Source organism: Coturnix japonica, chromosome 33 (genome assembly GCF_054131305.1).
Source record: "Coturnix japonica strain WE chromosome 33, WE-NBRP24, whole genome shotgun sequence".
NCBI classification, from domain to species: Eukaryota; Metazoa; Chordata; class Aves; order Galliformes; family Phasianidae; genus Coturnix; species Coturnix japonica.
In genome coordinates, this window is record NC_140695.1 from 1,168,307 (window position 1) to 1,190,861 (window position 22,555).

The 22,555-nt window shown below is 41.2% G+C and overlaps 1 protein-coding gene and 1 long non-coding RNA gene across 2 annotated transcripts in view; one reads left to right on the forward strand and one right to left on the reverse strand.

Annotated features, from left to right (window-relative positions):
* Positions 1-22,555, reverse strand: part of LOC146755316 (cytosolic carboxypeptidase 4-like) — a 295,069-nt gene that overhangs the window by 37,303 nt on the left and 235,211 nt on the right. The window lies entirely within an intron of this gene.
* Positions 83-5,488, forward strand: LOC146755318 (uncharacterized). The gene is made up of 3 exons (XR_014938130.1): positions 83-583; positions 754-845; positions 1,996-5,488. It is a non-coding gene; the product is annotated as an uncharacterized LOC146755318 (long non-coding RNA).

Here is a 22,555-nt window from a genome sequence, read left to right on the forward strand (position 1 = left end):
GACTGGGATTATCAACATCACCTTTCCAAGAGGACTCCTTCAAGCTGTGGGTCCTCACATGGAAGAGCCCTGACTTTGAATTGTCTGTGCATGCTTTTTCACTACTTAAAAAAATAAAGACCCAACAAAAAAGTAACACATCAAGGGCCTACATAGGAGTAATCCGGTGTAATTACTGGTAGTTTCTCACAAGCAGTGAGATGGCAAGAGACCAAAAAAAACCTCCAAAACCACAAAAGAGTCACCGAAAATAACCCAAAGAAACTGCAAAATCCCTCATCTTTGGCATTTAGTGATCACATCATGTGTTACTCCTTAATGCTATCACACCAGGGGTTGAATCAATTGCTGAACAATTGCAGCCTTTGTCAGTATCAGCCCCGTGTGCTTTTGAAGCACAAACCATTTCTGCAGCCAACCTTCTGACAAGAACTCCAATCCCATTTCCAAGACTGTTTCCTTAGCAACTGCCATAAGTCCGTGCTCACAGCCCTGGCACCAGCCACAAGCACAGTGTGTGCTCCACACCAGCATGGCCTGCTCTTGACCCTTCACTCGGTGTTTGTTACTGCACATCTTACAGGTAACAGAGCCCATATATTATATATATTATATATTATATATATATAATATACCAGTAACTGATAACAGGGGGCTGAGCTCCAGTCTCCTGTTTCTTAGTAGTTAGTTTTGTTTTGCCTTCTTTAATTTGTTTATGTTTCCTATGTAAGGTTGCACTTATAATTTCTCTAGGATCTTCTGCACAGCTGAGAGAAATTGGGAGCCAACAGCATGGAGGTGGATGGAAAAAAGAGGCTTCCCAAGTGACCATCTACAGCTCCCTTGTAATGCTTTTTTTTGGTTCATGTTTGTTAGAGGCCACAAAATGTCTTACAAGGCGAATGCCTTCACTTCAACTCCAGCAAGTCCAGCATGTACAAATAAAATCTAACATTAAAGCAGCCCTATCTGATAACAAACACATTTTCCTATAGTAACCACATTGAAATTCTGCTTGTTTTCTCAAACTATATGAATAAATATGAATAGGTAATTATAATAATGAATAATGAACAAATAATGCATTATTTTGAGCTTGTACATATACTGAGTGGTTGGACAGCTAGATAAGCAGAGGACGTGCCTAGAAGAGCACACAAACAATATGAGAAAACAGAGCCTCCCTGCCAGGCGTAGACAAAGGACTCTGGAGATCTGACTTCTGCTCTCAGAAAGTCTCTTAAATATCTTTAAAGCAGTCAGCAAATCTCTAACACCATTTCTTCTCCCATCCTAATCACTGCAAGCTTTGCTAAGTAAAAGCCAGGTGCAATGAACTATAGTAATTATTAATAATGGGAAGAAAATAGATGAAGAGGCTTAGAGGAACCAATGGTCATTAATACAAAACAACGAGGGCCTAGCAGCTCTACATAGATTCCTCACTTCCATTATTTTACTTCAGAAGACATTTTAGTGTGGCAGTTACAATTGGCAGGTGGAAATGGTGACATTTCTGAGCAAAAATAAGTCACTTCCACAGCAAAGGAATTATTCTCTCAGGGGTAAAAAATACAAGGAACATCTTGGGGCTTTCCCTGGGGTGTATCTTAGGGTCCTGTTTCCAGGATCCAGGCAGCACACTAAATACCTATCAATCCAGGAGATGCGAATAGTGACAGTGCTAAAACTCAGCCTGTGGGCTTACAATTCCCCAGGGTTTTATTCAGGATATGAAGAGGCCTTAGGAAACTATGAACAGAGAAATAATAATAATAAAAGTATAATACACCTGAGAAGCCTCAGACAGTAAGTGCTCATGCTCTGAAGTTAGCTGCTTTATGATGGACCCATATTGCTTCGAGAACAGACAGCTCGGGAATAACAGCTGGAAACCTCAGCTAGAACATTACAAGTTAACACATTTAATTCACTTCAAACACAGGCAGTCTTTTATTTTCCAACTCAGACAATGCTCTCCCTCTTCTTCCTCAGCTCTCAGCAGAGGCAGGAGCTGGAGCTGCATTGGTGACTACCATTAAAGTGAAGATGCTGACAGAACTGATGCATCAAACTAACAGCATTAATGATATCTGCCAGCAGTGCCAAGAGCTGGTGCTCTGGGTAGAAACCAGCCCCTCCTGCCTTGCTTGAAATTCTTGAAATTCTACAAGAGATAAAGAAAGAGAAGTGGTGAACTTTTGATTTTGGTTAAGAAGCTCCACAGCAGTCAAGCTGGATTGTTTCTACTCACAGTGACAATATATAACCCGTTTGCCACTACCATGCAGGAGGAAGCTGTTCTACCTGCCATCAGGTCCTCTGCAATGTCCTGAACTCTCAGAGACCCTGTCTTTCCCCATCACAATCCTACATGGCTCCATCCTCCTCTGGAGGCATCTGTATGAGAAGCGGAGTGCAGTGCAGTCTTCCAAGCCAGCAAAATCTAAGCAAAGTCTGAATCAGAAAACTGTACCAGAAAGCTGCAGACAAGATCATCAGTCTTAATTAGTTTAGCCTCATGGATATGCTAACAAAGGTATTCTTCTTTGATGATCAGCTCATATCTTTGCATAGTTTCTGCTCTTCATAACATGAAAGTGCCAGTCTGGATCAGCATTGGCTCAATACACACATTGCTGCGCAATACAAATATGCCCACTGGTCCCCTGGGCCCCCTCATGCATGTCTTTTGAAGACATAATGTTAAAGGATAACAGGTTTATAGTTTCCTGGCTGTTATAAAGAATAATGGAACTAGACATTATTTGCTAATCTCTTCTCATTTTTTCATACCACAGCAGACAGTATGGTAAGAGACATCACCATGCTCTAATATCTGGATGTATCTGTATATATGATTTGGTGGGAAGAAACATTCCAGAGGAACTCAACATGGCTAATCAGATGAATTAAATGAACACAACCTATTAGCTCTTGGTCTAGTTAAACCAGTACATTTGTTCTCTGCCCAAACTGTTTTTATCATAACAGGGCAGTGAGGTGTTCATCTGCATCTCCTAAATGACACTGTGTCACAGTAATAGGAAACACGGAAGGAGGGGGAAAAATAAGAAAGCTATTCCGTGATTTATCATTTGGCCAAGATAATGGCAATAAAAATTCTCCTAATGAAAGTTGATGAAATTATACCGGAAAAAGAGTTCATTCGCATTCAGCACTGATGCATCAACTATATATTCACAACTAAATGCTTCCAACGTCTCTCAATTTACCTAAAAACACATCACAGGCTAAGAGACAATGTAATGGGAAAACTTCGTTATTCATTACTCATATGCTTTAAACAACCCCACAAGCCAAAGGCAGCGATAGTTTCATAACACAGATATTGTTGAAGGTGGAAGGACTCCAGAAGTTAAATTAGAATTTTCTCTCTCCACCAGGGTAACAAGAGCTGCAGTTAAACTGGAGTTGAAAGATATTAATAAACACAAGTAGACAACAGATTTCAGAGCCATCATTTTTCTCTTGCGTTCAGAGAAAAGGGATCTTTGGCACACAGTACGGTCACTTTTGGGCACTGTTCAATCCTTGAGGCAATATTTTTCCCTGCAAACTTACTTCCAGTCAACACATACACACACACATGCAGAGTATACTCTGCATCTCAACAGCTTTACACATGCACAATGGTTATGCCCTAAGGCTGGGTATAAATAAATTGGCAGTCTGGTTTCCCACTAATTCCATCAGTGAGCTCTCCATTGGAATACTAATAGAAACTACTTCGAGGCTGCACAGGACAAACCACACAGCTGAATGAAACATTTGGTGCCTGCAGATGAAATTTTAGCCTGGGCCAGCCCCAAAAGATAGTGTCCTTTAAACCCCTGTGAAAGAAAACATGCTGATGCACAATGGGGAACCAGCTATTGAGATGAGGACAGTAGGGAACAAGCCAGTTTTTCTCATGGCCCAGAGATCCCTAAGCAGTAGGTATGACATTCTAAACAGACAAAGTTTAGGGGATAGAAATTTGGGCCAAAAGATTTCAAAGGGATTAAGCAAGCAGAAAAGGCTGAAGATGGAGAAAAAAAATTGGGTAGCTTGAATTTCTAGAAAGATGAGAGGGGTTGAGTTAAAGACAGAAGATAAAAGGACTGGAGAGATAAAAGGATGAGAAAGAGGGAGGGGTGGTTGAGGTCAGTGGATGCTGATGTGGAGGAATGATAACAAGAGGAAAACTAATGGAAACCTCAATCCCCATCTCACTGTTGGAGAGGTGTGCTTCGTTATGAATGCCCATCCTCGCTTTCCTCAGTACTTTGGCTACTAGGTGAGGAAACAAGGCCCAGCTTGCTGTCAACCCTCCCTGAAAATCTGCTGAATTTAGCTGATGCTCTGATTCAGCTGGGACTGAGCAAACTTCTTTGTTTCGTCACAAGATGGGTTATTGATTTGTCATTCAAACGGACTCTTTCCCTGGCTAAAGATGCTACAGGCTAGATTGTTCAAGGGATGGAGGAAAGCAGATCAGAGAGCAGAAAGAGGCCTGAAAGGCCTGTTTGTAAGAGAACTGAGGATTTAGCAAATGGTAAAACTGGTTGTCAAGTTCTACTTATTCAGATAGCATAGATAGCCAACCAAAGTAAGCATAAAGATGGGGATATATTCTCATCACCCTCCCCCAGAGACTGCACACTCACACAGAGCAGTAGTGGTTGGGTATGGAATGCTTCCATACTTGCTGGATGCTGGTGCACCTCTTTCGCATTGCTTCCTGAGATGGAAGGTAGTACATGGTACCAGAAGGTCCAGTTTTGCCAGATCACTTCTTGGGTATCACTGGGACCAATGCATACATTTATGTGGGGCATAACTGTGAAAAGTGGCTGAATCAGGAATAAAAGATGGACAAAAATAGAAAGCAAAACCAACGTAGATGAGCCATAAAGAAGGTCCAGAGGGCAAAGAACAAAAGTAGTGGGAATTGTCAGTATGTTTTTGTTGTTGTCATTGTTTGTTTGTCAGGAAAAACAACAACAACAACAAAACAGAAAATAAATAGAAAAAATAAGTGCTAATTCTTGAAAGAAAACAAATAGTGCTCCAGATAATTAACTCTCCTACTTGGCAGACAAGAAGAAGAAATGGGGAAACTGTTCAAGGTCATACAGTGATTCTGGGGCAGTGTAAGAAAAGAAAACTACTTTACACTGGTGACAACCAAGTGCTTTGTTCAAGAACATTTCTGTCTTTAATGCAGGTTCCAGTACTGGCAACAGGTTAACTGCTGTTACCCCATCTGACTGTGCCTTCAACATTCATCTGTAGTCTACCCACGGCTTTCTCTCACTCGTACACCTTCTGCTGTGTGAACTCTATGGAACCTGGAACAAGTCACAGCCAGGTTATAGCCTGAGGTGCCTGAAGATTAAATGTGAGGTGGAGCTCTAAGTACATCTGAGAGTCTGTGTCAAATGAATTAGCTCATAAAAGCAGTCTGGGAAAGCAAGAAGTTGAATTTTTGCAATTCCTAAATTGGCAGTTTAATCCCTGGATCACTTTTCCTCCCTCTCTACTTCCACTTCTCTGCTTGTATGAATAACTTCAGCATACAGAAAAGTGAGCAGACTCCAGGCCCACCCAAGCATTTTCAGCTATGAGTTTAACTCATTTGGCCATATTTCACCGTGGGAGTTAAATAACTTCCTAATCCTGGCTGGTGATCACCACATGCTTGGCAACAAAAGGATTTATGATGTTTATTCTGGCTAACGTAAATACAGATGCTATTCAGAAAGCGTCTAACCTGTTTTGAACATTCTTAGTACAGTATTTGTCTCCATAATGTCATTCACTATCAGGTTCTCCTGGTTAATTATGTGTTATATAAAGAACCAATTGTATCTTTTCATGAAATGCCCTCCATATTGTTCTATGTTACACAACACCTTGTTATTTTTCTGTGTGGCTTTAAAGCAGAGCAAGTATTTATAGTTACTGGGAAATTACAAAGTAGATTTTATTTTGAAATTCACTATACTATAATCTGCAATATAGAAAGCTTTGAAGCCTTTCCCTCTTACTCTGATAAAACATATGCCATTCTGCCCATCCCAGAGGTGATGAAAATATGTATTGACCAAAATGACACAGCAACACTAGTACGCTTTTCTTCCCCATACAAAATAAGACCCCATGATGGATCATGGTATCACTTTTGCACCAACATAATGATTTAGGCACTAGAGTGCATTTAGAAAGAAGCCAGCACAGCATGACCCAGACATCACAGCATGCTCCAGCCTGATAGCTGTCTGCCCCACAGGATCTCTGGTGCTCTGTTCCCATGCTAGCACATTACAGACACAAGCAGACCGGCAAAGCTGCATGTTGGCCTGATAGCAACGTTACATGGAGTGGAATTTAATGGGGTGGCGAGTTTGCTTCCTGCTATGCTGCCACCAAATATCCACATCACTGTGAAGCCTCTCCCCAGCACAGTGCTGAGTGTTACTGCTGAGCTCTCTGCACTCTTTCCCTTTCTCTCTCAATAGCTCAAGTATCACTAATACTCTCCCATATCGAATCTGCCTTCCAGGCCACTGTGTGCTTCCTCTAGCCCCCCCTTTCATTATCTCTTTTGCCTTACAAAGAAAATAACTCATAACAGACAAAGCAGTCCAAAGGAGGTACTACCATTCACGTCTATAGGGATATTATAGCATCTTCCAAGCCTACATTTTCTCACATACACAAGCATCTTACTCACTTTCTTCTTTATTGTTGCTGCTGCACATGGCACAGGTATCTTTATTGAGCTGTCTTTCTAATCGCTACTTATGTTTTCCTGAACAGTCAGAGCTAATTCAGAACCCAACCATGTGTTTGAATGCTTTAAACTATTCTTTCAAACATGCTTTACCCCGCCACCGTCTGTATTTTATCTTCCATTCCCGTAACCACAGTCTTGCTGTCCTCCTTCCTACTGTATAATTCATATCAGCTGCAAACAGTAAATCTTAGCATTTTACTGTTCTCCTCATTTCTCAGTCATTAAAGAAATACAGACCAAAACAGAGTGGTAGCTGGAGTCACCTTACTATCCATTTCTTCCCACCCCGGTGATGATTAATACATCCCACCTATTTTTCCAGACTTTTAAGTAGATTTTCACTATACAAATGACCCTTTTGTGCCTCACCCCAAAACTCCAATCCCTTTGGGATTTCTTTTGGGTGAGGGAAACTCTCTTCTCCTTAGTTCTGACTTAACTAGGATGTCCACCAATGCTGCTCACTTAAATATGAGTCTTAACAAATGACAAACTTTGTATACTGCATCTCCCTTCACTCATGCCATCAAGGCAATTAACTCAGTCACTGTGCTTCCCTGCCCTTGTGTTTCTCGTAGGTTTTTTCTTTTTTTGGTGGTTCTCAACCTCTGGAGTAAATTTTAAAACATAAGGAATCAGAATGAGCACATTGTTTAGCATGTTTGAGATGTCTGCTATCTACCCCACTGGCCATTATTAATGATTTTACCAGTTTGAATCTTCAGTTCCTTTGTTCCCTTATAACTCTTACAGCAATAAAACCTGAGGTTTACCTGATTCTGTGTGTTGTAGCCTTGGTTGAATATAAAATAACACCGACAGATAACGTGCAGACATTGTCTTCCTGCATAAAACAGCCAGAGTGGTCCCACAGCATTCTGCTCTGTTCCTGTCCTGGCTGCCTACCAGCTCTGCCAACATGCCTGTGGCCCCAGGACAGCATAAATAGCTCCAGCATGCATCCAAATCTCAGCCTTCACAATTCCTTATTATTCCAGTCCTGAGGGTCCACTGTTTCCTTCCAGAGCCTTTTGATTATGCCTTGGAGCATGCTTCTTTTTTCCAGATCTAAGTCTGTTCTATACTAAATCCCTCATTTCCTCTGACTCCTGCTTCCATTGGCACCAGAGCAAAACTTCTACCCGATGGCAGTCCCCTTGCCTGGGCCACGCCACACGCCAGCTCCTGCAGTTAAATTGCCATGCACATATTCACAGATCAGCCCAAGACCTTCTCTTTGTTGGTCTCCTTAAACATTTACTTTAAACACGTCTTCATAAAGAGACTCATGAGTGAGAGGTAAGGGCACAGAGCCATCTGCAGCTCTGAGCCTTCCTTTCTCGTTTCTCAAATTTCACATATATTGTATGGCTGTCCCCTTATACTGCGCCTTTTCCCCTATATTATGAAGGATTCCTCATGTCAATTTTCTATCTTTTTTCATTTCACAAGTTCTCTTTGGTTATCTTCAGCCAGCTGCCAAAGCTGGTTTCCCCACCTAACACACTTCCAAGTGATCAGTGACAGTAAGCAACTACAATTCCAGAATTCATTGTATTAGCACTTCTAAAGCAACAAAGGAACCATTGATTTCCCAAGCCAAGGATACACAGGAAAGCACAAAAGGCATACGTGCCCAGTTCAGATCAGAGAGGAAAGAGACACACTGTTTGGTGAGGAATCCAGCCTGGTAACTGCTCCCTTTGAAGGTGAAGGATGGGAGTACAAAGAAGGGGCTTGTTGGCTGTGTTCTAATGGGTGTTAGCATAATTATTCTGATACAGGATGCTTCTTGCAGCTTGAATATGTCAGAAAGTTACCTTAACAGACGTATTTTACCAAAAGGCCCAGGGAGAAAGAATGATCTTTTTACAAGAAGGTTGGGTTAGGAGGGACATCCTGTGAAGGGTCTTGGGAATACAGACCACACAACCAGATGCCAGACATCAAGATAAGTTCCTCCAGGTGAAACAGTTGCCACCAGCTGCTAACCAGGATTTATAGGTCTGCGGAGTCCAAAGGCTCACTTTATTGCCAACCCAGATGTCCGCTGGTACAAGTAGTCTGATGGCTGATGGGGTTTTTTTAAACCACTCTTTTGGCTGAGAATACGATTAGTATCAAAAGAAAGGAACCAGCAAACAAAAACAACAGAGATCAAAACTGAATATTCTACATTATTACAGCAGATATGAGCCCCTGTTGCTTGCCCACAAGGAACCTACCAGCAGCATGAGCTCAGACGTTTGGACTTGTTTACCAAGGATGAGTGTCAATTAGACACAAACTTCTTCAAACCACCTATAAGCCTTTACTGCTCTTATAATCCCACCAGCAAAGGCTTACTTTAACTTCTCCACTTACTGTGCTTTTGGAAAGAAAGAGAAAAAGAAATCAGGTGTTTGAAGGCTGTAAGGAACAGACTGAAGAAAGGGAAACAAGATCAGAGAGACAGAAGTAGGGTGAGGGGGAGGCAACTATCTCTATCAAGTGGGATAACTGATGTGACTCACACAAAAGCAGCTTATATTTCCTCTTGTTCTGCAATGAATATTTCCACTTTGTCTTTTTCAGAGGAGACCAGCCAGAAGCAAATGCACAGCAGCTGAGTAATGCCTCAACCTCCAGAGCATCATGCAAAAAGAGAAAGACATGTAGGCCTCAGAAGAATAAACTAAGTTTCTCTGAGTCTTTGGAGACCTACTGACCGTTCACAGTGTGACGCAGGCAAACCTGTATTAACAGAGAAGATGCTGACTCCAGATTATAGGCTTTCAAGACTTCTTATCTTGCAGCTGTACTACCTGAGAAAATTTGCATAAGAACAAGCTGCCTCTTTCTTAGAAGTCTTTTTCAACCTGTTTTTATGATTTCCACTTAAAACGATAATCCTCTGTTTGTGACACTGCAATCATTTCTACTACAATCAAGTGTTCCATCCAGAAGGAGGATTACTGTCTCGGTTTGGGGAAGTAATATGGACCTCAGAAAGAACAAAGCAGCCAGTTTACAAGCAAATGACCTTGATAATAAAGAAAAAAAGAAAACAAGAGCGTGTATGATCAGATCTGCCTCTTCCAAGAGACATCTGATGCACTTCAGGCTCACAAGAACTGGTATTTCCTCAATATGTTCATACAATGGAGCTGGAAAAATTGGCAATGCCTACCTTCACTGTGCCAACCCAACATACACTCAGATTTTTCCTTAGACAACCTACCAACGTTTTAAATGTGAACACTGGAGACACGTATACAATAAACCTAGCACAGTACACAACGCCATGCATTTAGCACCATGTCTTTTGAGGAGGAGCATCGCCTCACATGGTGCCGAGTGTCAAACAACTGTTCTAAATCATTGCCACTGGCAGCTGCTCTGAAATCCAAAGAACAAACGGTTAAAATAAATGAAAGCAAAAGCCTTTTTCTTTCTCCCCCCAAGAAGATAATTTAGCATGACTTTCCACAGAACAATTTGCATGGGATTACCCACAATACACTGCATTATGGTAATACTCGACAATCTCTGATGCATATTAGACTGGCAGTGTTAAAAATCTGTCAAAGGAAAAATAAACGATACGGGAAAATGATGATGTAAGACAGGACAGTAAACACTCTTCACTTGTGTAATCTGCCAAAATTCACTCCAAAATTGGCCTGGGAAAGAGAATGAGAGAGTATTGCGCACTCGGAACAGCTTTAGGGAACATTCCCAACTCAAGCAGAAAACAATACCTGACTGAGACACGGACGTAATCACAGAGGAGTGGAAAATACAACAGATCCGAATGAGGAGCTGAATAGGAAACACGGAGTGATTTTCTTCATTTCTTTGATTTCCCACTGGGCAGTAACCTGGAGGGAATCTTCCCTCTTGTTCATCCAAAGCAGGTTCGGTTCACTACCCTTCACTACACACGTTCACTCAGTCTGCCTTCTGCTCCTCTCCAAGCCCCTCTGTATCTTCTTCTGATGCTGCTGGTGATCCTTAATGGACTCTGCACAGTCTCTGTGTTCAAAAGTGTTTGTCCCAAAACAATGAGCCCCAGAGCTGTATTAGTCGCAGAATCCAAACTACCAGCACCTCCTGCCCTCAGCCATGGTTGGCTGCTCAGCCCTTCAATACACTTCACCCAGAGAACAGGGACGCTAAGGATTTCTTGCACCGACCTTGTACTTTCCTACATAAAAAAAGCTGCAGGAAAATAGTATCAAATGAACTGATTTTGCCAGTTCCATGCATCATGTTCCTAGTAATTCAAGTAATTGTCTATCACTCCTCAAATCCCTAAGAATCGTGGAATTATAGATTCTTAGCTTAGGTTGGAAGGGTCCTTAAAGATCACAGAGTTCCAACTGTCTGCCATGGGCTGGTTGCCCCCACCAGCTAAGGCTGCCCAGGACACTAAGACACATTCCCCCAGGACACTAAGGGGGAATGAGGCATAGGTTTGGCCAAGAGGTGGGAAAGAGAGAAGTAGCATTTTCCATGTGGGTTTATTCAGTAATTCTCTCACCACTAAGTTGCAGAAAATGGAAGGAAAAAAAACCACAACAACCAACAAACAAGCAAGGGATGAGGCCAAATTATATTGCTGAAGAGGAGTTATAGAGATTAGTGTAGTAATTAATCAAGACAACCATGTCAGCAAGGGTCTGACCTTTATTCCTGCCCTAGTAACAGCTTTGTCCCCGATGACTTTTGGCTTGCATGCTAAAGCGATTTAGATACATCCCTCAATTAATCGCAGGATATCCTCTGGGAGATAGGAGAGCAGTACTGCAAGCTGCCAACAGGGATGCTGAATCAGAGGAGGAGTGACCTAGTGAAGGGCACCTAGTGAAGGACATCAGCAGAGATGGGGAGGTAACCCACAGTTCTCTTTACCTCCTACACTTCACCCCTCACTGCTGGAAGCAAAATTGTTTGAAGCATCTAATTCGAGATCCTGCCATATTTTAAAAGATTAAGATTTCCAAAAAATAAGAAAAATAATAAGAGTGTCTTAAAATAACTTGCGTCTTTTTCTGTAAAGAAGCAACAGCACCACATCAAACTCACTCAGGCAGGATGACAGGCAGCTGCAGAGATCACGGCAGCAGTTGCTTCCCTCTTCTCTCTTTTCTTGTGAGATAAAGACCTTCTATCAGGCAGATGTGCTGCCAATCCCACACTCGTAGAGAGTGTGGAGTCCCTTGCTCAGTGTTTTGGGTCACCTGCAGCTTCTAGAGTAACTAGCAAGCACTACTCTCTGACAAAGAACCTCAAAGCTCTGCAGATGCAGTTGTGCCCCTGAACATATGGGAGGGGAGTACCTTCTATCCTGCCCACTAGGGACAGACAAGTGGAATCTGAGCTCTCTCAGAAAGGCAGTGTACAACTACAGACCTTCAGTAAATAGAAGGACTAAAAAGCTACACATTCAGGAGAGTGGTGAAGCTCAAGATTGGCAAGAGATAGAAACAACACTAGGAGACGTCTGCTTCTATTAGAATAGCTATTATCACAGCAACTGAATACCTGAATCAGTTTTTGTCTCCTAAGAAAAATAACAAACGCATTTGCCCATCAAGTTTGTCCATTATGGCAGTTAGAAGCAGAGACTGTCAGAGCTTTATGCCTGTGAATTAAAGTCCCTGTCAGGATCTTAGCTAGTCAGAGTGAACAGAAGCCTTAAATTAATAGCTTAAGTTACAAAACTCAGAACAGCTAACACACATGTTGAGTACACCCAGCTGGTTGTGAGGTTTTCAGATACTTGTCTGAATGAACCCCAGATCTCCTGCTCAACACAGACAGGGTCTCGTATAAAGTCTGGAATAGATTTTCTAAGGTTTATTTTTAGCAGCTGTTCCACAGTTCTGATACAGAACAGAGACAACCCAGACATGATACTCTGATGGTGAAATGAATCATTCTTTTAGAGCTCTGAAAGCACTAACAGGCCATAAAGGTCCTCAGCCAGACCCGCCTGGGGCCTTTACCCATACCCTCTACCTATTCTAAGAGCCCCACTTCAGCTTAGGGCTCTGCTGTAAAACTGCAGGTCTGTAGCTCCTGTAGCAACGCTTACATGCTTTTACCTGAGCACACCCTATGGTGTGTATATGGTGTACCCTATGGTGAGACTCTGACTCACAGAACTGACTTCCCAGCATCACCTTGTCACTGTGGACCTGCCAAGTGGTTTCTGAGCTGTTTGATCCCACAAACATCACCCTGAATTACTAACGTGTGTTTTCACTTTGGATCTGCTACACTACCATGGACTTGCCTAATAATGTGGACTCGTGGCTGAATCCAAGTACTCTTCAGAAGCCTGGTCTGCTTACCTTGCTTGGAGACAGTGAGACTTGGCCTTGGCTGCCAAACAGAGACTATCTGGTATTATCTCAATTTCTCCTACTGCTAGCACTGACCCTAATTCTTTTCTCAGAAGAGGCACACATACTATTTTTCTCCCATATACCTCAATACAGAGATTACAACATCCTAAACCACAATTAGATTAGGCCACCAGAACTATCTCACACTACAATCCAGATACAAAAATAGATTCCCTTTCCTTAGCTATTGTTGGCAAACACGGGTTCTAGTGAGAGAAGTTATTTCTGGACTTTTACTGGCAAGCCTTCTTTTCAGAGACTAAAAGGAAGAGCTGGTGCTGGTGGAAAAATTGTTAGACATGACTTTGAAGAAATGGCAGTTTCTGCCAAGCTCTTATGTGTGTTTCTCTGTGGGGGGAAAAAGGCTTTATTAGCTTTTCTTTCCAGAGGTCACATCTGTGAGGGTAAGTGAAAGAAAAAGGCACGTATGGAAAGTCCTCCGTCTCAGATTGACAATCAGCTGCACAGTCAGTGCCACAAAAGCCCTTTTGCACTTGTGCCTCTTCTTTCATGAAGGAAAATCCCCATTTTCTTAGAACAAAATGATGGCTGAATGTGAATGCACTGGAGTTTCCCGCTGATTTTGGTACACTGTGTTATCTCCTACTTGGAAACCCTGAGCACTTCTCATCAGGCATTTATATAGATCTGTGCATACACACACATTTACATGATCACAGATGTACAGGGACACATTTCTAAGACTCTAGCATTACAACAAACAACAACCATCCATAAAGACACAATTAAAGTTACACATTCATCAGACACACTGGTGCACACTTGAACATACATTGGACTGTCTTCCACACCCACGTGTATCCACATTCATGTTTATATTGTAGTCTTCCACAGTCTCTAGTTTGCACCCACGAATACTAACTGCACAAACCCAGCCCAGCGGAACAAACACTCATTTAATGTGTAATTCAAAAACCATAGGCATGTACTCTCCATGCACTCTGCTGCTGGCTTTCCCCTCTAAACAGGATGCAAATCCTACACAGTCCTATAGGCTGAGTTCTCTCTATACAACAAGTAGCTGAGCTGTGGCACACAAAAGTGCCAACGTGCCATTGCAAGAATTAAAGGTTTTATGAGTCTTTTCTCCACTTCCACAGTCTCCCCCTTCCAGTTAATGTCAAGCGTGTATATATAAATGAGATGTATTTGGGGCTTGTGCCAAGTCTCTGTAACACGGACACAGAAATAATATGGGTAAAACATGATTTGTATTGGGACTGCTCTGGTTGTCTTAAAAAGAAGGTCTTCAGTGACTGATTTGGCCTTTCTGGAAGCTTCTTGCTGTTTAAATTGTAGAGTTATGAGACCTCACATTCAGTTCAGCTTATCACAGCTGTACATCCTCATGTGAAATCAGGGGAACTGACTGAGAAGAGTAGGGTACTTGATGAAGCACCTTGGGGATTGAAATGTGTGTTATTAAATGTACATGAAATAAACAAAATTTCACTCCCATTTATTCCAACCAGTCAGAATCTCAAGCAAAGGCAACCTGGCCTTAAGTGGACTGCATTTATATATCTGGAGTGAGCCCAGAAGTGTCAGGTGCTACTCATTCTTATGATGCATGTCAGCATGTAACACACCAGATCTTATCAGTATGAAACCAACACCTCTTTGGGCTGTCCCTCATCTCTGAATGTTTTCACACAGACTCAGAAATCTAAGGTTTTCTCTTCCAGAGAGCATCACTAAAGATTATTCCAAAAAGACACAGAAAATTCTGCTAATATTCCTCCTCTCTACCAATGAATTCACAGAAGACATCATTCATGCTACACCAACTAAGGGCAGACACTAAAACGTTACCTGAATACCCTGAGATCAAATGTCTGTCCAGAAGCAGTGAGTATCAAAAACATGACAAACAATTCACCATTTACACACTGTATCTCTGAATCAAGAGGTTGAAGGTATTTAAATGGAAGCTGACTTGACTTCTGTCTGTTATCTTTTCTGCTTTCTGTCAGCAGCTTCTCTAACACCCACTGCTGTGGCAAACCTTGCTTATCCTGTCTTCCTATGCCACAAAACGTAACCAGATTGGTTTAATTTCTGCAACACCTACGCTGAGAAAGATATTACTAAAAAGCTGTAGAAGAGTCAAGGAACATGTGCTGCGTTCCTTCCAACACCTTGATGAACACTGGATGAACAGAAGTGAAAATACTTTACAAGGAATAAGGCACTTCCCCTCACTTTACAATGCAGTAGGTCACACCAGCTTAGACAGCCTGTACTGACAGCAATTGCCTGCTTTGTTTTGCTTTCCACCACCTTAGCACCCTTTGTGTCAATACATATAAGAACTGAGCTGCGCAGTGTGAGGAGCCCACCTTACCCTTCTGCTCCAATCTCAGCTAGAAGAGGAGATGCGAAACAGCCTTAGAAGACATCCATCTCCTCTGCACGTGGAAGCCCACAGGACAGCAAGGCACACATCCATAGACCCCAGCACTGCGAGTGTGCTGCCTGACATCAGGCTTCATTGCAATCCTATACACCACACTCCACACCTTTAATTAGTTACAAATGCAAAGGAACTGAAGGACAGATTTCCCACCTAGCTTTGCATTTATTAAAAGGTCACCAAGGAAACATGATTTTTTTCCTGTGAACAGACATCAAAAGCTAATGAAACCTGAACTTCATCATTGCTGTGTACCTTTTCTTTTCAGTTTTCATTTAGAAATGAACTTCCTTTCCCCTTCACGAGATAATCCAGGCTCCCACAAGTGCTTTGCAAGAATGGTTTGGCCAAAAGGGTGAGTTATGCATCCCTTCCTTTTTCTCTTTCCACTGACAGCCATGAAACAGTGTCATACGACAGAGGAATGACACACAGCACAACATAATTCTAGCTGTACGTAGAAAATATAGACCTTAAGGTAGCCACATGTGCTATGCATAGATGCACAAAATACAGACATGTATTTAAAGCAATAAATATGCATGTCAGTTGCACACCTTTTGTGTTCTGCCTAAAACCAGAAATAAATGCATGCATACAAACATCTTTGGGCACAACTTCTTCCAAGTGCAGCACACAAACACATCCTCTAGTGTGCATACAGATGTTCCCCTAGCTACTGCATTGAAAAGAACAATTATGCACATCCCATAACTCAGTGGCAGTAACATGCCATTGCCACTTGTGTGCTCGTGTCTGTATTCTAACACATACCCTACCTCTATGCATGCGAGAAGGCTGGGAATCAATAACCACTTACAGCCCTTCAATCCAACACTGTCAACTTTGTTCCCCTCTGTTTATAGTGACAGACAAGAAGAGTGAAGACAGGGGACACATCAGTATGCAGCGTAGGAGAAGTGGACACTATCAGCATAAGCAACAGACAGGAGCTACTGAATTCAGTAGTGGCTGCTCTTGCCTCCTGCAACAAGCAGAGCTGCCGCTGTCCCAGAAATCTGGTTTATTCCCAGGAAATTGATGCAACCAGATAGAAGAAACCAGAGCAATAACCGAGGGCCATTTTCCTAAAACAACATAATTGTACAAAAAAAAAGATTCGGAAAAAAAATTCAATTCTTATTTGTTTCCTAGGTCTGAGCAATGATCTTGTCTACATAACGATGCACAACATGCTCGGTATAACACCAGAACAACTCGATATCATATCCTGCAGAGAAGACAGCATGAAACTAAATATACTTCAGACACAGCAGGCTACCTTTAAAAATTGTCAAGTTGCTTCGTTGACCTTTTAAAGGGAATGAACATACAAATGCATTACATTTAAGAGCAAGTCAATACCTCAATGAATTTCAACCAATCCTGCAGCATGTGGAATAACCAAAAAGCTGTTGGTCTGACACGAGCTCTAATCATGTACCTCCATCAAAGCTCACAGCCTCACCCACCCAAAATGCTGTCCAAGCATCTCAGAGCTACTCGGTCTCAGCCTACAACATGGCCTTGGTTTTACAGTCCTGAGTTTCTCACTGTATCTATATTCAGAGATCTTCTGCATTATGAACACGTCCCATTACGCCAGGCCTGAATCTCTCCTGGGCAGAGATTGGCATTAATATAAATATAATTATGGTCATTTAATAAATGTATGATGCATGTCACTCTATCTCATTAAATTAACAACAGGAGTGAATTTCGTATTAGTCGTGACAAGGCCCATTTTCAAAGCTGACATTTAATATCACTCCCCAGCATAATCATACATCAGGCTTCACAAATTAAAGGATTTGATGTGAGCGAGGGATGATCAAATACATGAAACCACAGAACCAGTGCTGTAGCTTGCTGCAGATATTCAGCCTATGTAATACATTTACCTACAACTGATGAACCAGCAGAAATTCCAGCCATTTCAGTGCACACGGGGGCTCATGAAAGCATTCCTGATTTAGAAAAACTTCAGCACTTTGACCTCTGGAAGCCCTTCCAATCACCAAAGACAATGGCTTGATCAGAAAAGCGACCTTTCGGTCACTATTTCAGAGCCAGTCTGAGCTGTTTTCAGACTCCATTTACTTCATTCTCCCTCACTAGAAAAGACAAGAGGGCTGCTCGCAAAAGGTCACTGGGAAAATGGTGTCCAGCTGCCTGCTGCAAACTTCCTATGCGCCATCAGACTGCAGGGAACATAAAGCCCATCACATAGCTCATCCAGTGCTTTCATCTTTGGTGGAAAGCAGTAGTATTGGCCACGGTGTTGACTTTAGGTGCCTGTTCACCCAGGTGCAGGACATCTGAAGGTTGTGAGCAAGGTATTGTGTTGCTCAAGCGTGTTTATGCTGCGTTACAGAGCTGTCTCCCTTTTTCCCATCACTGCCAATTGGCGATGCATGCATGCATGCCCTGGGCCATCACAACATGGCTGTACAGCCCATTCTCCCCAACCCAGATGACAAGTCAGATCCAACTCTATTACTTCTCAATGCTGGGAAAAAGAACACAAGACAGACAATAATACAATGGAATTGAAGGCATAATATAACAGAAAAAGAAAGCGGCAGAGGAAATATCTTAACAAGTGCTGGTCCTCCATTGTTTTCACACAGAATTAGCATTTCAAATCAAATAAACTACTTAATTCAATTCTCAGCTCCCTCACAAGCTAACAGCATTTTATATTTATCTCCAAGTCAGAACAAGTCTTTCCACTTGTAGCCTGCTGGCCATCAGCTTTTAAAGGAATACTTCCCACTGAGATGCTAACCGTCCTTCTGATCATGTGGCAAAAACATACACATACTTAAAACCCTACTTAGTAAAAGAAGTCATCTCTACCAGGAATAAGCTACTGCAAAATGGACAGTGTTTCAGGGCTTTTTATTCCCATTGTATGTAGCTGTACTCCTCTCACAGACTCATTTGCAATATCGTTTTCAAACTCATTGAAAATCGCCTTTCTCATTTTGTTTCTGAGTGAATCTCTGATTCAATATTCTTGTGTAAGTTCACCTGCTACTTCCAGCACCACCAAAGGAAACTTTTCGCAATAGCCAAGAAGAGGTGGCACGCAGTAAGAGATTTGGTTAGGAATACTTTGGGAAAAACTTATTTAATCCAAGGCAGAACTTAATTGTGAAGTACACCAGGCTTCAGGCGGCTCTTCTCAGAAAGAACTCCTTGGGGTTTAGGTTACATTTCTGATCAGACGTCATAAGAAGAATAGCTTTTTCTTTTCCAGTCATTGCATTGAATTCTTTTTTACTGTCTTTAGTAGCAATTGCCATGAATTTTCAGTTACTTTCTTAGCTTCCCACATCTAATTCCTACATTACTTTGGCTGATACCCTTTTTCCCCTTTTTCTTTTGTTCACAGAGAATTAACCTATGCATTTTTCACCTCAGAATATCTTGATCATGATTAGGTAAATGGCCTCTACCACTGTTTACTCGTATCTGTCAGAATCTCTAGTAAACAATTAGTACTGGCAAAAAGGAAACAGACTAAAAGAAGTGAAATCCACCTCTTGACAATCCATCTATTACATAGATTCTTCATCAGTGTTATGATTCACTGTCCTCTATGCTCTAATTATCACCTTCTCTTTACTATTATACCAAGATGGGTTTTAACTAAATGTGTTCTCAATTCTTGATTAAGCTTTTTTTGGGATATGTAACAGAATCTATTTTAAAAACATTGGTTTTAAAATTTATAATACCTCCGTAATCTTTTTTTTCTTCCTCTTGTGGTCTGCTTTATTTATAATACATCCTCAGTCCTGGACTATTATCCCATATTAAGGGAAAAACATACATGAACACATGTTAATAGAAATGATGCGCTCTGCCCTTATTAAACGTAATTGGGTCATGATCACTGGTGTCTAGGTAACCACCAACTCTCACACCGAAGATTATTTCACCCTTTCCTATCATAGTGTGGTCCAGAATAGAGCTATATTGGATACAACATCTTTTGTACTAGAAAATAATCATCTGTAATGTTCGGAATCTGTAATAGAATTTACTGCTGCCTACACAAAATCTCAGGTACATAACACCTAGACAGAAGTCTCTATGACCACTCTCCTCTATGACCACTGGAAAGCAGTTCGGTTTATCCATCATTTACACAACCATTACCTTTCCATCTTTTCTTCCTTCTCTCAATTTCAGCTCTAAAAAGTTGTTAGATAATAACAATAATACATCTTTCCTTTTCACCAAGAACCGTACGTATCCCATGACACACAACTGCACTCATTTCCACATGCATCATCTAAGCTCCTCTTGGTATCATATTTGTTTGCTTTAAGAAGAAAGTGTGACGCCAAATCACACTTACACTTGTTTATTCCTTTGTCCATTTTTCTAAGTGGAACTCGCTTATGATAATTACTTGGTTGAAAATATTTTAACGATTCCTTGTCTCACTTCAGCAGCTATTCATCAAAGATTAATATTCTATACTCCAGAAGCTGCCTGTCTTGAGTGTCTGAGAGTAAAAGAAATACTGCAAAACATCAGCACTTGGATGTCTCCAAATTCTCCTTCTCTCACAACTATGAGTAGCCAACAACTTCTTTGATCTCTACTGTCTTCAGCTCGTTCACCTCTCATCTGTCCCCACTTATAGTATGTATGTGAATCACTTTTTAATTGTCCCTAATGTCTGCATTTCCATAGGCTGTGTGCTGTAATTTCTCTTTTCTGACCATGCATCTTCACTTGCAGATAGCCACCATCTGGCATCACATGCATCAAAAATTTCTTCCTTGGACAAAAATTAGAATATAGCAGGTTTCTCTTTGTCATCCATATGTGGTATACAACAGAGCCTCTTACCTAAAGATAAGCCATGAAGCTCCAGAAATATCATGTCTAAACATATTGCCTTCTCTGCCTCATAGATTACCCAGCACAAGCAACCTCTTTCATCTGTAAGTTTATCACATTCAGAAACACATATTTCTCCTCCGTTATTCAGAATTAAAGTGTTTGCAATTCAGTTTGGTTTAATTTACTTTGGAAATGAGTTAAGCCAAATTTAATTAAGGCCACCTTAATTCTGCTTCAGAGTGTTGACATGTGGCTTAATGTGGTTTAGCACAGGACTTTCCACTTGCTCCTTTAGCTAATTCAGAGGTACTTACCTGCACATTCTCATACAAACTATTATAGAATTCAGCCTGTTTTAAGTAATTATCAAAACAGAAAGGTAACTTGGTTGCATTGTAAGTATTTTTAAGAGAAGAACCTGCAAGTTACTAAATCTCTCTTTAAACCAACAGAGAAAAAACTAGAGTACATCTGAAAATAGCAGGCAGACGAATTCAAATTCGTACAAGGAAATAATATTTAGCACTTTCTGATCCCTGGAACAAAATATCAGGGGACCAGATGGATTTCCAATCATGTGATGCTCTCAAATCCAGTCTGAATTCTTTCTTCTATGAAAAATCTTACACAAACACGAGGGTTTGGTACAAAGCTGCCTATGTAGTATAGGAGGTCAAAACCAGAAGAGCTGATGGTTCTTTCTGGGACCATAAGCTGAAATAAGTGTTGTGGAAGAAGGGAAAGAGGAAAGACAATGCTATCAGTACAGGAGCTTAGCACATATGAAAAAAAAATATAAATCTCAATTGGGAACATAAAAAAGGAAAGACCAAAGAGACAAGAACTGGATGAGAAAAAAAAAGAAGAAGAAAGGATGCACCTACAGATTTCAAAGTTGGCAAGAATGAATAGAGTTAGTTTGATTTCTTTTTGACAAGACCAAGGGACCTACGATTGGATCATCCATGAATAAAGACAACAGTGGATGTGGCAGAGAACAGCAGATTAAAGAACCTGGGAGCTACAGCAGCTGTGAGAAGTACAGTGCAGAAATCAGTGGAGGGACAGAATGGAGGAGGAAGTGAGATTAAATTTCAATATATAGTTTACATTCAATATTGGACAGCATATCCAATACCACTAATATCACTAGTATGAACTAGTGGAGTTCACTGCTGCAGGAAATCCCGTGTGGGAAAATATTACGAAAGGGGACAGAAAAGTGCCATAATTATCAACAGAGAAAGTTGCTCATTATCATTACCACACCCTCGAAATAATCAGGCCTCATGCTGCAGCATATGAAGCAGAAAGGAGGCAGGTCAGGTGGGCCGGTAGGATTATTTCTTCTTTTCCATGTCTTAGTGTAATTGAATCAGTTGCACTACAGCCTGGTTTTGTTCTCTTAGGAGCCACGAGGAACCAAACACTGTATGAGACAGGATACCTGATCATATGGACCAATGGTCTGATCCAGCATGGCAAATGTTATGATGCTAAGAGGGGTAAAAATCAATCTTCGCAGAAAATCCTGTGTATAAAAGACTTTGAAATTTAGATGCTTCTAAAATCCATGCAGAGTAAAAGACAAACGTGGCTCCTCTAGCCTGTGCTTTTGCAACCTCCCATTCTTATTTGCCATGCCTGAGGAGTTCATGATTAGACTATGAGCTTCATCAAAGGGCAATTTTCAGCTGCCAAATAGATTTGTACAATAAATCCACATGGGACCAGATTAACAAGCAAGAGAGACATCAGAAATCAAAAACCTAGCCGCTGTAATTCCACTGAAAACTTGAAAGGATGATGTGCAATGATATTTAGACTTTTAAAGAGACACTGCCAGAATACTACAGCTAGTTTTCATTAGGAATTTTGCTTTTCTGTCTCACATCCTTCCCAAGAGTTCTTTTCATTAGCAGACTTAAATCCCACTTATATTCAAGGCTGCACCGTTCAGAACTGTTCAGTGGGCTTCAGAAAGAGTAACATTTCATCCAAAGTGCAGCATCTTTTCCATGCAACCATAAATTAATTAATTGCAAATGAATTTTTTGATTCTAA